The sequence below is a fragment of the Mastigoproctus giganteus genome, chromosome 7 (assembly GCF_048544385.1).
Source record: "Mastigoproctus giganteus isolate SK-2022 chromosome 7, ASM4854438v1, whole genome shotgun sequence".
NCBI classification, from domain to species: Eukaryota; Metazoa; Arthropoda; class Arachnida; order Uropygi; family Thelyphonidae; genus Mastigoproctus; species Mastigoproctus giganteus.
In genome coordinates this window covers 79,896,741-79,912,855 of record NC_143581.1, presented here as the reverse complement: position 1 = coordinate 79,912,855, position 16,115 = coordinate 79,896,741, and the positions used below count along the sequence as shown (strand labels likewise).

The window sequence follows — 16,115 nt, the reverse complement described above, 5'->3', positions numbered from 1 at the left end:
AGGGTTTTTTTTTTTTTTTTGTGTTTCAACAGCAACCTTCCAGACTATAATATGGCCGCCAACTACACTTTTTAGGTTTGTTGTACTTCAGTCTAACTTGTCCAACATATGCTTTTTTTTGTTCAGTGAAATCGTAATTTCAGTTATTGGCACTAATTTTACTACTACAACCATATATTTAGAACTATCTTTTATACTGGTCCAATATAGAGTTCATACTCTTCTTGATAAAGCGACGAATGGAAAACGATCATATGCAATATGAACCTTGCGTGGGTCATTGTGGACTGTCATTATGACAGTCCACTATCATTTTATTAATTATACTCATACTAATGTTGTAATACAAATAATTGGCACCCAAATATTTGTCCCCGCTGGAATATAAATCAGGAACCCTTCCACATGGCATTTCACCTGAAACCGAACGAGATGCATTCTATAGTTCAGTTTATATCCACGTGCCAATACATCGTTTAGCATAGTCGATGTTTTACGTAGTATGTGATTTTCCTATGATTTCGAAATTATGAATCCTATGATTGGCGTTTTTAGCTAGTCTGGGGGATCCTTATGCACACATTTTTAGAAGCTCTAAAAATAAGGTCGCGTGTCGAACTGTACCAACAGTAACTGCGTTGTTACGGGGAGCTACTACGACCTTGGGGCCTCTATCAACAACCTTGACACCGCATCACATACCGGTAAATCGTTTCGGTGGAAGTACAGTACTTAAAAATCATAATTAGCAATCGTATAACAGAGGAAAATGCTGGGTTTTTTACTTACAAACAATGAAGCAGATTTACTTATAATACTGATAACAAATATGATGTCTGTGGAGAAACTAATTATGAAATGTGATTAACACATTTCCATAATATTTTTATTACATATGTGGATTCTTTTTTTTTTTTATTTAATTTCTTTTAGTTGCGCCGTTCATTTGTAGAGCATGCTTGTCTTGCATTTCTATTTTATTTCTTTGGTTGTTGTGCAGAAAATACAATGTTCAACTCAATAACGGATTAATAAGGTGAAGAACCAGACTAGAACGTTAAGGGGAACGTGACTTTTGCCTCAGTCCTAAGACAATATTTCCAGATGATGATATTCTCTATTGAATATGTTGTGTATGGGTTTCTTAAAAGCCAATAATATAATTTCTTCGTTAAAATAATAATACGTTTAAATGGCATTACCTCATTCTTCTTAATAAAAATAAAGGGAAATACCACGATCTCAAGAGTTCCTCGGCTCGTGCATTTTTAATTATAAGGATAAATTTGATTGGGGAATTTAGTTGGTAATGTATTTGACAAACAAACAAAATGACTTAAATAATATCAATTCTGCTTTCCGTTCGCTTGAAGTTGCATTTCGGTTAAATGCAGAAAATAATGACAATAAGAAGAAACTTAGAAATTTTATAATTTACTTGACTAGTATTTAAATTTCGAAACTGGCGAGATGTTCCTTACGAAACGTAAAATTTTTAAATAAAGTATACCGTTAATAACGTGACAACAAAGTAGCCTATTCTTACAATTACATTTTATATTTAAATTGCAGTAGATGCTTTCGGTGCAATTTGCAAATATTTAAATAAATTTAAAAATTGTAAATTAGGAAAACGTACTTATTTTACTCGTTTGACAAAAGCAGTCCAATGTGAGAGATTAATTAAGAAAAAATCAAATAACTACATTTTGATCTAGAACTTCTTGAAGTAGATTTGATATTGTATCCGTTTTCTTGTCCGCTTCACATAAAAGCCATAGAAGCCCGGCTTCCATGGTCTACACCTCAAATATAGGTTGAATTCCAAGTACTGTCACATTTGAAAATTGCGATTCTACGACGTCTCTTGCCCACTTTTCTCCTCTGTTGGGCGGTCTTCGTTACTGTCTATTATTAGGCATGTAAGAGGAGTCCCATGCCAAACCCGACGTTCGGTCCTTCCTAAGGCCAAGTCCGCAATCTCCAGCAAGCGGGAGCGGCTATTCAATAATGTCTGCCCCTGTTCCCACGGGGTTGGGGTGCTCCATCAGTTGTCAGACTTCCAGCTGTGATGCAGCTGTACCTCGGGTCTCGGACTGCTAATAAATGCCTGCCTAAATCCCTTCTCTCGCCTGGAGACCACCGATCTTTAAGCTCCGCCTCTTGATCGATGTGAAGGCAGGGACCAATCATAATACTCCCTCTTGTCACCCGCAGCTGCTCAGGCGATAGCACTGGGGCATTATGCGACGAGGGGGAAGAGAGTGTGATACGCACAGTCGCTCCCAGTAATCGGTAGTTCGGCAGCGTTTCTGCGTGCTTGGATGACAGCTGCATCTGCTTACGTGGCAATTAACCGTTAGTGAGTGATGTGTGGCTTCGTTCACGTGCACGGCCGCGGGAGGTTGGTGGTTGGCATGGTGACGGTGCGGCGGAGACAGCGTGAAAAACTTCTTGCTAACTGGAAAATGAAAGCGGCCACAGAAAAATGTATCACTATGAAATCTCTTGATTGATAAAATTCTGCAAGGTCTAGTGTACACGGAAAAGCATAGGCTAAGGTGGAACTGCCCACCTCCCCTCAGGTGTAAGAAGTGCTGTCACCCTCCACTGATAAGATAGAGCTGTCCGCCATGTTGACACTGAGTGTTCCACGAGTAAAATATTATCGTTCTGGTAAGACATTACAGCTATCGTTGTTTCTATCGCTGGTTTTACTTGCTACTAATATATTGATACGAGATAGCTAACAGCGAACAAGCCTTTGTTATTACGTACAGTGGAATTTGTTCGAACGGCCATATTGCTCGACGACGAATTGTTTAAATACGATTTGCATATCATTTAGGCTTACTGATTTTTGGATGACTAGGGTTTCGGTGATTGGCATGCTAAGGTTAATATATATTCGAATATGCTTTATTTGATATTCAAGTTAGTTACAAGGGAGCTATTTTTTGTTACGACACTAATAATTATGCACACTATAATTTTGGCAGGTTTTGTAACTGATCACTTGGATAAATTTTGCATTAATTTCGTGCATTTGCTTTTAACAGAAGAAATACCTAAAAGGATTAGTATCCTATTATTTAATTCTGGAAACTTTTACAATTATGCCGATCAGCTACACTACTAGAATTTTTGTTCGCTTCAATGTACAGCACTGGTTGACTTTTTTATGTTTTACCACCTTACTTACATATAATGTATCTTATGTACTTTTTTTTTTTTTAATTTCGAGAAATAACTTTGTTCCCTACTGCAGTTCCTATTTGATTAGGTATTCGAAACATTTTTAAATCTGAAACTTCCATCAGGTTTGTATAAATAAAATAACATTCTAAATAATGATAAGAGCTTTCCCACTTGTGCTGTCAGATTTTTTTTTTTATTGACATCAATTTTGTTTAGTTGATTTGTCAATCAGTTTAGCTAGTAACAAAGGAAACAGATATTGAGAGAGAGGAAGGGAGGAGAGATCCAGATAGTTATGCCTTCCCCACAAATTTTCTTCGATTTTCAGACCTGAAATGTGGACTATATTTCCTAATATATAATTAAATCCCGTAATTAAAGGAATTTGGAATACACTTAAACACTCATCCTCTATTCCAATAAAATTTCTGCTTGCAGTTTATACCCCTGTTAATCTAGTGATATAAAATGACCAAAGAATTAAACAAGTTCTGGTTTGGAAAGAGAAGCAAAACTGAATGAAAGTAAGAAACGAAAAACATTACATTACATGTTCCATAATAACCCAGTTTGTCAGTGGGAAATACAGTACAAGATACGCATTAATCTTCAAATTTAGAGGGAATCAGTTTATATAAAACGGATAAAATCTACGTAGGACCTCTATGGAAGTATAATACAGACATGGTAGTATTTTGGACTTGGAAAGCAAGGGAACACACTGTTTGCAAAATTACTACGAATATATTTATTGTCAAAAACGCATTTGACACATCGCAAGTTCTATCTGTTAGTTTAGTCAATGACTCATTTTAAGTAAGCGGAACATTTCAACTGAGTCTTCATTATAATTGTTTTATTTTAATTATTTTTTGAAACAGTTCTATTCATGTCAAAGCTATGCTCAGTTTATTATTACCCACACGTCCATATAAATGAGTTTTGATTACTGGACAATATTCAATGTACTATGCTGCGATTCTCCGATTGTGCTAATCTTTCTATCGGTCTATAATTGTCTTAAAACAGATAAGTACCTATGTATTTACTAATCATGCATTCTTCAACAGTGGATCATGCAGACAGAAGGGGAGTACTGCTTGTCAATAATGGTTTACCCTCCCTCTTTCTCTTTCTGTTTATTTTTAACTCTTACGTTTCAAGTATAGTTGTACATCTTCCTCTTCAGAGCAATCTGAAATCAGCAGAACCATCTACGTGATATAAATAAAAATAGCAATAGATTTCTCTAAAACTGATAATGTTAATTAATTACAACATTTGTAACATTCCCAATTATTAAATAACGTTATATAGCCCCAAAATAACACAAATGATTAGACTACACCACTGAGATGTTTATATATTTGTAAACATCCTTGTATGTCCATAAACTATATTATTGCATTCTTGATAAGTATTTTCAAAATTAGATCGGTTAGTCTCTTCACAAGTTTATTACCTAAAATGGTGACTATTTATATGCAATTAACTTCCAAAGTGAGTGGTAGGCTAAATAGTTAGTCTTTTCCTATCCTTTTCATGTTTTACCCTGGATTCCAGGAAAGTTGTGGGATATTTTCTCTTCTGGTGAGCTCCATAGTCATCTTTGGGTTAAATTTCCTGGTCCTAGAACTGAATCATCTTTTAGGTGTCCTTTAAGGTGATTATTCTATATGATGAATTATCACAGAAAGTTTTAACGTTGTAAACTTGAGTGTAAATTTGTCTCTTGTCAGAATTTCTGTGAATCGATTTTTACTCCTATTTGGCAGTACATTTCAACTGGAGAAGCATCCAAAATGTTCGTGATTAACAGAACTAGAATTAGTAGTTCCTCTATGTAATTAGCTGGATTCCTGTGGTTGTATTCAGCTTTTATATTAAAATAGCTTTAGTTGTGATATCCATCGGAGTATCTAGTATTTTAAGTTGTGAAACTTTTTGACATTTGATTCAAACGCTAAGAACTGCAGCAGCTTTATATGAATATCATATTATGTATCATTTTATAGATTAAACATTTAAAAAGAAATTAATTGGGCAAGTGCATCCTTAATGAGATCAAACAACTATTTTCTTAGTTTCTGATTTGTATCTCTGACAGACACCCAATGGCAATCGAAGTTTACAGTTTTATTGTTCTTAGGACAGCCATACAACTGTATGGCTATCATAAAAATAACATGTTTTGCATTTTTTGTGGCAACTTTTGAATTTGAATCCTCAAGGTGTGTATCTGTTAACGTGCATGATATCCCCGGATCCAAGCCAGTGTTTCTAGTTTTTGAATATATCTGGTTCACTCGATATGCTTGCAGAATCAATTTTGAATTTGCAGTGCTCTCTTTTTACATTTTTTTTCCTCCTTTGCCGTTTTCATTAGCTAACATTATGCATAAAAATATGTTGATTAATTGTCTGCTTCCATGTGATCCATTTCGATTCCACACAATTACACCCTTTGCGCTTTTGTAATAGTCATCAAAATAAAACACTCTTTAGAAATTACTTCAACTGTACATCGATATTAATGCATTCGTTGCAAGGGAAATGCGTCATCATTGGTACGTCCCTCGTTTCTGACTAGGACAATCAATAAAATTCGGTCTACAAACGATGTTCGATGTGCCGCCGAGTGATGAATAACATTGGCGCTTCTGATTCCAAGGAATATATCGACTGTATTCAGTTTATTGTAAGATGTAAAAATAAACTGGACGTGAAAAAGTTCTTGACATCAAATTTCGTTATTTAACAGAAGAAAGCCAATGGACCACTAATATACATATATAAGTAAAAGGCTTTTTTTTTTTCTTTTTTTTTTGTTCTCTCATACCGCTAAGAAAAAGTAAAATAAATAATTGACGAATAAGAAATATGGTGGCAAGGAAGCTTGAGGCTTATGCTGCACCAACCAAAAAATAAATAAATAAAAATTTCTGAATTACCCCGAGAGAGAACAAGAGTCAGAAGAAGAAGTGAATTACCAAGAAAGAGAAGAACGATGATATCCAGCTCAGGACCCTGGGTGTGCTAAGCCCATACTCACCAGATGTGAGCTCCTGGGATTATTTAAGCCTATTCAAATGGAAATTTTCCTGTTTAATATTGTAGGTCAGGTTAAAGAAAAAAATAATAAATAAAACACCTAGCTTTCCTAGTTCATTAACACCATCATGACTTCAAATCACTTATATCAAAATACAGCCATCTAAAAAGGTTAAAATATTTCAAGATTAATGCTGACCTGCTGTACCGTATTCTACCTAAACCGATATTTCTGCTGACAATTATAATATATCGGGTGCACGAATAACGTCATATTGAATACATTCAGCAGGTTAGGAATGAAACCACTATATTAAAATAGATATTTTTAATAATATGGGATATTAAAATGCCATATTATTAAAAATGCATTTAATATACTTCTCTCAAGGCCAAGTGAAAATACCCTTAGGTGTACGTATGCAAAAAAAAAAAAAAAAAAAAATTCATACATATAGACACAAGATGCGATCAGAAAGTTCGAGGACTGAACTGTGGGAAATGATTCTTACCAATTATTCGGATGAATTTCCTTCAAAATAGCCTCCTTGATACTGTATCCACTGGTTTCAACGTACTGATTCCTTCTGCAACTCCTGGAAACGTTGCTGATAGGCTTCTTTTGAAATTGTCGTGTTGCGTTATGAATAATAGGCCGCCGTAGCCGAGTGGTCAGGCGTGGGTTCATAGGGGATTCAAGCCGTGGGGATTCAAGCTGTGACTGTTAAACACGGTGCTGTTTCTCATATTCTCTGTGTCTTGTGAACTCCTCTGACTGTGTGGTCGTCCCCGAGTATAAACAGAAAATTTAATTTCCTCAGCCGTTACCTGATCTATGACCTTCCAAGGGAGGTTTTAAGCTTGGAAAACAAATAAAAATAAATGAATAAATAAAATAAACAGGGAGCAAATTCGTTAAATACGACGAATGGGGTGGAGTGATAAAGTGTTTCGCAAGAAATTCTTGAATAGAAAGCACCGAGTGTGCGAGCGCCATTCCCCTGAAGCCCACTTTTCTAGATGCTTTTCTCCGAACTGCATCTTACATTCGCTGTAGAACTATTTCGTAGCATTCATTGGTTTACTGTGTGACAGTGCGGGACAAAATTCATAAGGAACAATGCCCTGCTAGTTAAAAAATAATATAAGCACGACCTTCACATTTTATCGAGATTGCCTTGCTTTCTTGGGCCTTGGAGAAGATGGAACAAACACATTCATTGAGAGGACTAGGCGTTTGTTCCTGGATCATGGTCATACACACATACGATTCTCACTAGTAATGGATGAAACAAAGTCGTTCATCAGCAGCACTTGCCGAAGATCCTGATATGCGAGAACTCGCTGCTCTCTGTAGTCATCAGTGAGGATGAAAGGCACAAACTTGGCTGCAGTGCATCGCATTCCCAAATTTTGCATTAAAATTGCGATAACTGCAACATAGGAGGCATAAGAACTGTAGTATAGTGACCATGAAACCGTAAAATTTAACAGAAATACCATACGCAAAAGCTACGAAACCCAAATACAATGTATAGAAGTGGATTTACATTGAGGAGACTGGCTGCAGATGCAGTCAGCGTTGAAAAAATCTACCGATGATGTCATCTTCGGTGTTTATTTTATATCTGTTTTATTCTCCAAATATTTAATTTAATAAAATTTTTCTAACCAAGTCAATATTAACAAATCTCCCCCCCCCCAGCTATCACAGTCTGTTTAGAATTAGTATTGACAATTATGAAACCAGATGTTTTTGCACAAAACAAAAAACAATGCCTGAGTGTTTTCCTCTTCCTGCAGATACTAATCCAGAGTCATTCGAATTGATACTTTGTACAACATGTTACAGCAATAAGTATTGAATCCGAAAAAGAAGATACGATTCCCACACTAGAAATATATGGGACTACATTTGTAGTACGGGAATTCTCACACTAGAAACATGAAAAGGTATGTATATGAAGAAAGATGCTTAATTAGTTACATGGGCATTGGTAAATCTTTACTGGAGAACTACTACCTTACTACCCCCTCACCTTCTATTTCTTGATGAAGCAGTCTGGATTTGAACACTGGTTTAAGTTACTAGCTTATTTTGGGACACAGGTTGAAAAATAATGTTAAAATTTGATGAATGCTTTCTTTCCGATTAAATTAATTTTATCGGTGTTCTAAAACGAGTTCCTTATGTTATACTAGTACTGGAAGCCAAGATTACTTTGCATTTCGAAGATATTAGTTTGCCCACGAGCTTGAAATAAAATAGTAAATCAATATTACTTGCAGAATACAAGTAAGTGAACTGGGCATAGGAAAAAACGCATCCAAAAACGCTTTTATAGATTCGCTTCAACAACTGTACTGTGTATATGAGTATAATATTAAGGGAAGAAAGAGAAGTTGGTCACCTAAGCAATAAATGCTAATAAAAAAATAATAATAAAGTCACAAAAATGCCCATTATTTTATGTCGAATAATTTAGGACATAAATACTGTGTGCTGTGAGTGAGGAGATTATAGCCGCAGCCGAGTGGTCAGAATGTCAGCACTGGTTCAGCACAGAATAACGCCCCGCGTATTTGAGACCAAGTGATACATCAAAAATAAGATGATATTCTTACACTTTCTCTGTCATAACATGTGTATGGACATGGATTGTATGTCTTATGTAGGGTGGCCCCTGAACTTAAGTTCAATTCCGTTTTGTTGCTCTGTGATGACATACAAAACTCTAAAAAACTCAGAAATGAGTGCAGTGCTATTTTTGTGCTGTGTGTGTGTTGTTTAGTTGTTTCTGGCCACTTTGCTACTGGGAAGAAGCGATCAACAGGAAGGCTGCTTCTCTGATACTGTATAATTGTCTCAGTGTGTGTAAACAGAGAATTTATTTATGAATACTGACATTGATCCACTTAATCTCGCATTAGCACGTTGAAAGGGATTATAGGCTTTAATAGCAGTTGACACCGCTAGCATTTTGCAGTCCAAAGGTGACGATTTTAGATTGAATAAATAAATAAATGCTTTAAATTACAGTTCTATGTTTGTTTTGAATAAATGCTGAGGGTTCTTCAGTACGTCGTGTTTTCCACTGCTTAAAGTGATTTCATCAATTAACATTCATTCGGAGAGGCCTTGGTTCGAATCCCGTCAGAGACAGGACTCTTCAATCGGAGCTATAGTTAGCCATTTTCAGATGGGAAGAGAGAAAGAGAATGAGTAAGGTTTCAGCCTGCACAACATGCAAATCAGCCGTAAATAGACACATCCATGTACAGGTATCGCACACTCAACGCAACGCAACATGACTGGAGATGCTGACACGCCGTAAAAACCACCACAACAAATTTAGTTTGTAACCTTGTATTCTGATATTGCATTTATTCTATGGTCATTATGCCTGCTTTTCAGATTTAAAAAAAAAATGATAATAATAATTAAAAATAATTCCAGTAACCGGGGATAAGGACCATAAAAATTCCACGCGTCAAGATAGGATTCAAATCATGTCCTTTCCAGTTATGATTTATTTCTTTTCCAAAGCTATCAAACAGTGCGTAAGAACTTGAATAATTTTATCTACTTCATGCTGAATACTGAAAATGCACATACACTCCTATAATTCAAAGACAAAGAATAATAACATCTGCTATTATTACTTGGTTTAACAAGGGAAATGAAATCAAGAATTCTCTTGTCTTACATTAATTTTGTAAAGATTAATTCTTGTCTTTACAAGCTATACATAATAAGAATTTATTTATTTTGCTTAAACTGCTGTTCGTAATGACGTTTAGCTCAGAACAAAGGGTAAATTGGAGATCTACTCAGCCTAGTGAATTAATAACATTAATTAAATTTCAATTTTAACATTAATAAAATTCTAATTCAGCTGGAATTCTGCTAAAACTTCAAGGGATCTGCTTTCTTTCCTCAATCCACTTCAACCTTTCTTAGCCTACAATAAAAACAAGATGATAAATGCTTCAGTGAAGAGTCAAGTGGAAATATTTGTACCTGTTTTATATATATATATATATATATATATATATATATATATATATTTATTATTTTTTTTTTTTTTTTGTACATTTTTCTAGCATTAAAATTATTCTCTCTCTCATATATTTCTTTACGTACCATAGACAGCTCTCTTAGAACATGCTGCAGTGACTTGCATCTGAATCCTATCTTGACTCTTATTGAAGGAAAGTCATAAAATACTTTTGTTATTTAAATTTAGCTGAAATTACTGAGTTATTTCATTAAACCCAGTCTTGAAATGAATGCCTATTTAAATGAAGGTCATGCAGTGGCGGCTCGCGACTCTGATGTATGGGGTTGCTGCTTCTTAAAGTTACATTAAATTGCCTTGATTATAAGACATATAGACAGTAATAATAATAATAAGCAAGTTAAAATATATGCAAGTTAACTATATGTGGGACCTGTTAATAAAAATATTCATTGTGTTGCATTGTTCTTCACAAAATTTCATATAACTCCTTTGACTATATATTTAGATTTAAAAAGCTAGGGGTGCTGCAGTGTCTACCAACGAGATGCCTCTGTGAAGGTGTAGGTAATCGAACAAATATTTTCATCTTGCTACTATGTGGGTGGGGCCTACTTGTGCATGAATTTCGACTGTATGAAGAACAAAAACTAGTTTCTCACTTTTAAAATCATTTTAATATCTCTCGCTTATTCTGTTCTCAATCCAAGAGAACGTAATAAGTGAAGGCAATGGCTCATTTATTAAATGGCTGATTCAGTAAGGGACGTAAAAGAATACTCTTTCTCTAATTACTTTTTATGGTTATCTTTAAAATCTGGAATGAAGTATTGAATTTAGTTCAATGACTTCATCGTTGTTTTGGTTTAGTAACCAATCTTATTATTCATTTATAATTCTCCAAGGAAAATTACAATAAACGCAAATAAACTAAACCTTCATTTTTTTCACATGAATACTGTTTAACCATACTGTAAAAAATGTGTCTTACAAAATATTTTCTTAATGAGTTACTGCAGTTATGAATCAGTAACTGTATTATTTCTGAAACGCCAGAAATTCAACTACCTTTAACAGAATCTCCTTTATACTTGGCAAATGCTATCACTCCTTTTTGCCGCTTGCTAACATCTTTTCTGTGTCCCATCTTACGTGGTGAAAAGTCTTGCTGCTTCAGTCACAACTAATATACTTATCAATAGAGAAAACGAGTTATACTCCAATTTCAGTGCTTTAAGCAAACAAGCGTAGAAGATGCCACTGTTTAATCTGTTATATGCCCTAAATACCTTGCCTTGTGTGATGTCGTTCACACATCACACAAGGAAATTAGAACTATGGTGCTGCTGGCTTCATGGAATCATCTAGCGTGCACTCGGGTTCCTTAGCTCCAGAAGATGGCGTAATATGGTTTAAAAAGCCTATATTTCTTCACATATAATAATGTTCAGTATTAATTTCTTTAAAGAATACAAATAGAATAGCTTATACGTTAATATTTCTTTTCATTTTATGGATAAAATATACTCGTGTATTGTACACCTACAAAAAAGAGATTTTTGGTTGATATAGTTAGGAAGCATTTTATAATCTTTTGACATCGCAAAAACCTAAAATTATTTGTAATGATTTTAGGCAATTTACATAATGGGCTGCACATAATGGGAAAAACTGTGTTATAAAGAGATATAGCAGTATATTTACATCTTTCATTATAAGAATTTTAACAAACCTGTTTTATAAAATTTTGTTGTTATTTTAAAATAAAAGTATGAAATTTAAATTGCTAGTCATTAATGTGTTGCTTCATCCATCATTATACGCTAGTCTAACATAGCACAACATAACACAAGCTTAGTATTCCGCACGGAATATGATCCCCTGTTTTGGTTTGCCGACTGGGACCCATTAATAACAAAATAAACATTGCCCATAAAAGTTATTCAAAACTTTGAAAATAGCTACAAAGATATATTTTTGAAAGAGTTATATACGGCTTGGATATTTTTGTATCGCCAGACGCCAAAGGAACCTAATGATACACAAAATGTGCAAAATATGGTATTCACCTTCTGATTGCATTTGTTAATTCTCCTTTTCTTCTCTATCTCGATTCTTTCAAAGAACATCGGTTTGATTTTCTGAAAATCTTGGGTTATTCGCTGTTTCAACGTTTCACGAAGTAAGTTTTTGACATCGTGAAAGATAAACCTCTCTAAGCGCTCCAAGATAAACCTCTAATCTTGTAAGATCTTTGAATTGGATAAGCCATTCCACTGGACCCCGCTGTTAGGAAATCAATCCAGTTGTTAGGAATTATTAATCTAACCAGTTCACAAGAGTTGTAATGAGCAGTAACTACATCTTGCTGAAATAAGTCAGAAACACGTATTCTTCATCCAGTTAAGATGGTATTATCATTTAATTCAACATACAAAGATATTATACAGAGCTAAGATCTTATCAATAATCGTATATGGTATGGAACCGTAGCTTTTCGGATCTTGCATCAGTTTAGTTTCGATTCATTCCTGATGTCTTCGTTTCAGTGGTTATTTTGCCGTTATCTCTGGGCGTACGTACATAACGTTGCTGTACATAATGTCTCTGAATGACGTCTAAGAACAAAATATAAGATCTTCCGCGACAACCACACATAGCTGGATTTTTCTAGACAAATATGAATATCTTCGACTGAAAAAAAATACTGATATACTTGAATTTCGAAGAGATGTGACCATAGGAGAACGCAAAAGTTTTTATAGGAACAAAGAGCAATTTAAAATTACAGTTCATATCTGCGAAATTTGTATGGAATGGAGATAGAAAAACATTATGAAAGACAGTATTTGTGTGTTCTTTCGATAATCTATTAAAACTGTACGAGGTAATGTAAAAAGTATTGTAAATTAAAGTACAATGACGTATACTTTATCATTTGCACACATTTGGCATTAAGGCATTTTCAAGACTTAAAGCGCCTGAACGCAGACAAGAAAATTCTGTCTCTTCCTTCGCAAAAATGGAAATATCGAGGTTCGTTTTGTTGCCGCTTCCTCACAAACATGAAAAGATCTGTGTTCATTTTTCCGTCCCTGAGATCAAGAGCCTGAATACAGCCGCTTCCATGTCAACAAGACTCCGGTAGAAGTAGACTTAACAGACTTATTACTGAAAAACGATCCAGATTGGAATAATGATCGGATCCAGATTGGAATAATGATCGGTATTGGAATCTACCGAATAGTCTCTCAAACTTCCATTTTTTCCCACCCATTTCAAAAAATAAAATAAAATTAAATTAAACACAGAACTCTGTTTACAATCCAGTAGAACTCCAAAGTGGTTAGAGAATTTTTGAGCATTCGTTACAGATTGTAACGAAATTTTCACATTTTTAAAAACTATAATTTGATAGGATTATATTATTAGTTGATAATGATATTCTTTATCTTATGGTTTCCAGGTGAGAAGAAGTGTGCAGCATATCGAAATCGCTTTACTGGAATGAACAGGTATGGTTAACATAAAATAAGTGAATACAGAGTGACTCCCACTATAATTTTATTTTTGATACTGTTGCAGATAAGACTGCTGTACAAATTGGAGCAGTGTGGCATTAAGCGCAAGTTGCTGCTATCAATAAAGGGATGGCTAAGTGGGAGTAAACACAGAGTGGTAATAATGGACACTGCTCTTCTTGAAGTAATGTTATTATTGGAGTCCCCCAGGGTTCGTTGTGCGTCCATTGTTGTTTTCTATATTTATCAATCATATTGATGAAGGTATATCAGGCTTAATGTCCAAGTTTGCCGACAATACGAAGGTAGACAGGGTTTTTAATGGCAATATATATTACTGAAACAGGATCTAGAAAATTTAGGCAGATGGGCTGAGAAGTGGCAACTGAAGTTTAGCATTGACAAATGCAAAGTACTGCATATGGAAGCAGTAACCCCACAGTAACATACCAACTGTGTGGTAGTGTACTCAGGGTAGTGGAGAATGAAAAAGACCTGGGAGTAATTGTGCACTCAGATATGAAGTTCTCTGAGCAGTGCAGATAGGCTGCCAGGACAGCACATGGGGTTTTGTCAATGATATATAGGAATTTTGCTAGCAGGGAAAAGGAGGTGATTACCCCTTTGTATAAGGAAATGGTCAGGCCAAGCCTTGAGTACTGCATACAGGTCTGGATGCCTCATTTTAGGATGCAGAGCTGCTGGAACGAGTACAGAGAAGGGCAACTAGATTGGTGAGGGGAAAAAAGGGTTGCTCTTATCAAGAAAGGCTTCAGTACTGCAAATCGCAGCTCTGGAGAGTAGGCACCTGCGAGGTGATCTGATTGAGTGTTTAAGGCTTTGAACGGTTTGAGGATAAGCTCAATGCTGATGGGATTCTGCTTTCTTACTCAGATTACGCACTTGGGGGGGGGGGGCATCAATTCAAATTGATGAAAGATGGTTACAGAATAAATATGCGGAAATTTGCTTTTAGTCAGCGAGTGGTTGATTGTTGGAACAAACTTCCATCTGTCGTTATGGAAGTTGATAGCTTAAATTAATTTGGATTGATGTCTGCACGAATATCCATTTGAAGTTAGAGTATATATATATATATATACTATTTTTCCCCCATTTTAATTTCCTCTCCTCCTTACAACGATATTGATATTTTTGCTTGTTCTAACACTCATTCCAATGGCTCATAATCGATTGTTTTTCCTTTAATATTTCCTACGATAGCATATCATTCTGTAGATACGTTCAATTCATTTTCTTTTCTAGGTCATAATTTTTATTTCCTTCACTTTATTTCGTGATTTTTTCTTTCCTAAAGACAAACATAGATATATTTGGTCGGGAATAAATTTGAGATTATAGTAATTATGAACTATCGGAGATCTAAGCACATCTGAACAAATAATTGATACAAGAATTCATATATGAATTAATTACGAAAGAAACAGCAGTGTACGCAGATGAGGAGAGACGGACGGAGTCAATTTTCTTCAAATTATGACATATATATTTCATAGGAAGCAATTATGCAATGACTTGATATCGTATAAAAGGGTAGGGGATTATACTAGAGTTTGAAAACAAATGGAATGTCACAACAGAATGCATAAAACCTTTACAAAACACATATATGTTCTGTTCATACTCCAGCATAACAATCATAAGTCAAAAGAGTCTACAACTAATAATTTTTACCGTATTTAGCAATTACATGAGCTCGAACTACGGTCAACTCAGGGGAAGTTCTTTCATACCAAAGCATGAAAAACGCCCCCTTTCTGTTTCTGCTGTTATAGTGTCATGTTGAAGGCAAAGGCGCTTTGAAGATTGTATTTCTTGTATTTCTGACTTAATTTTACATCTGAATTTTTGTTTCGAGGCTGAGGAATACTGGCCAGGAAACCATACCTGGTGCTATAACCTAGATACTTTTACCATTTTCTACTTTATACGACTATTCAAAGTCTCAATTTAAATATTGACGTAGATTGAAGAAGTTCTTAAAGGTCTCTTCAACAGAAATAGTAATTAACCGATCTCTGGCGGAGGGCGTAGGATTTTCCCAGTGAGTTTTTCAGTTCGCACAACTTGCATATCGACTTGTGAACATACACTTGTACAGATCAAGGTGACTCTTCCTTGCTGTCCTTTCCACAACATTAATTTTTCACAACCGTGTCCCCAAACTCTAGGACTGGCCCTGAGAGACATAATATACATAAGATCTGATTTGGGGGGACTAGGGGGAAAGCGTTTAAAATATTTAGATATAACCTACAATACATTTTCGTAAATATGTATTATTTAGGCTATAAATATTCTTATC

At 35.0% G+C, this 16,115-nt stretch overlaps 1 long non-coding RNA gene across 4 annotated transcripts in view; it reads left to right on the top strand.

Annotated features, from left to right (window-relative positions):
* Positions 1–2,285: 2,285 nt before the first annotated feature.
* Positions 2,286–16,115, top strand: part of LOC150083019 (uncharacterized) — a 95,438-nt gene continuing 81,608 nt past the window's right edge. For all 4 annotated transcript variants that reach the window (XR_016547158.1, XR_016547156.1, XR_016547155.1 and 1 more), the window contains exons 1-2: positions 2,286–2,676; positions 13,735–13,783. This is a non-coding gene — a long non-coding RNA (uncharacterized LOC150083019). The remainder of the gene's footprint in view (positions 2,677–13,734; positions 13,784–16,115) is intronic.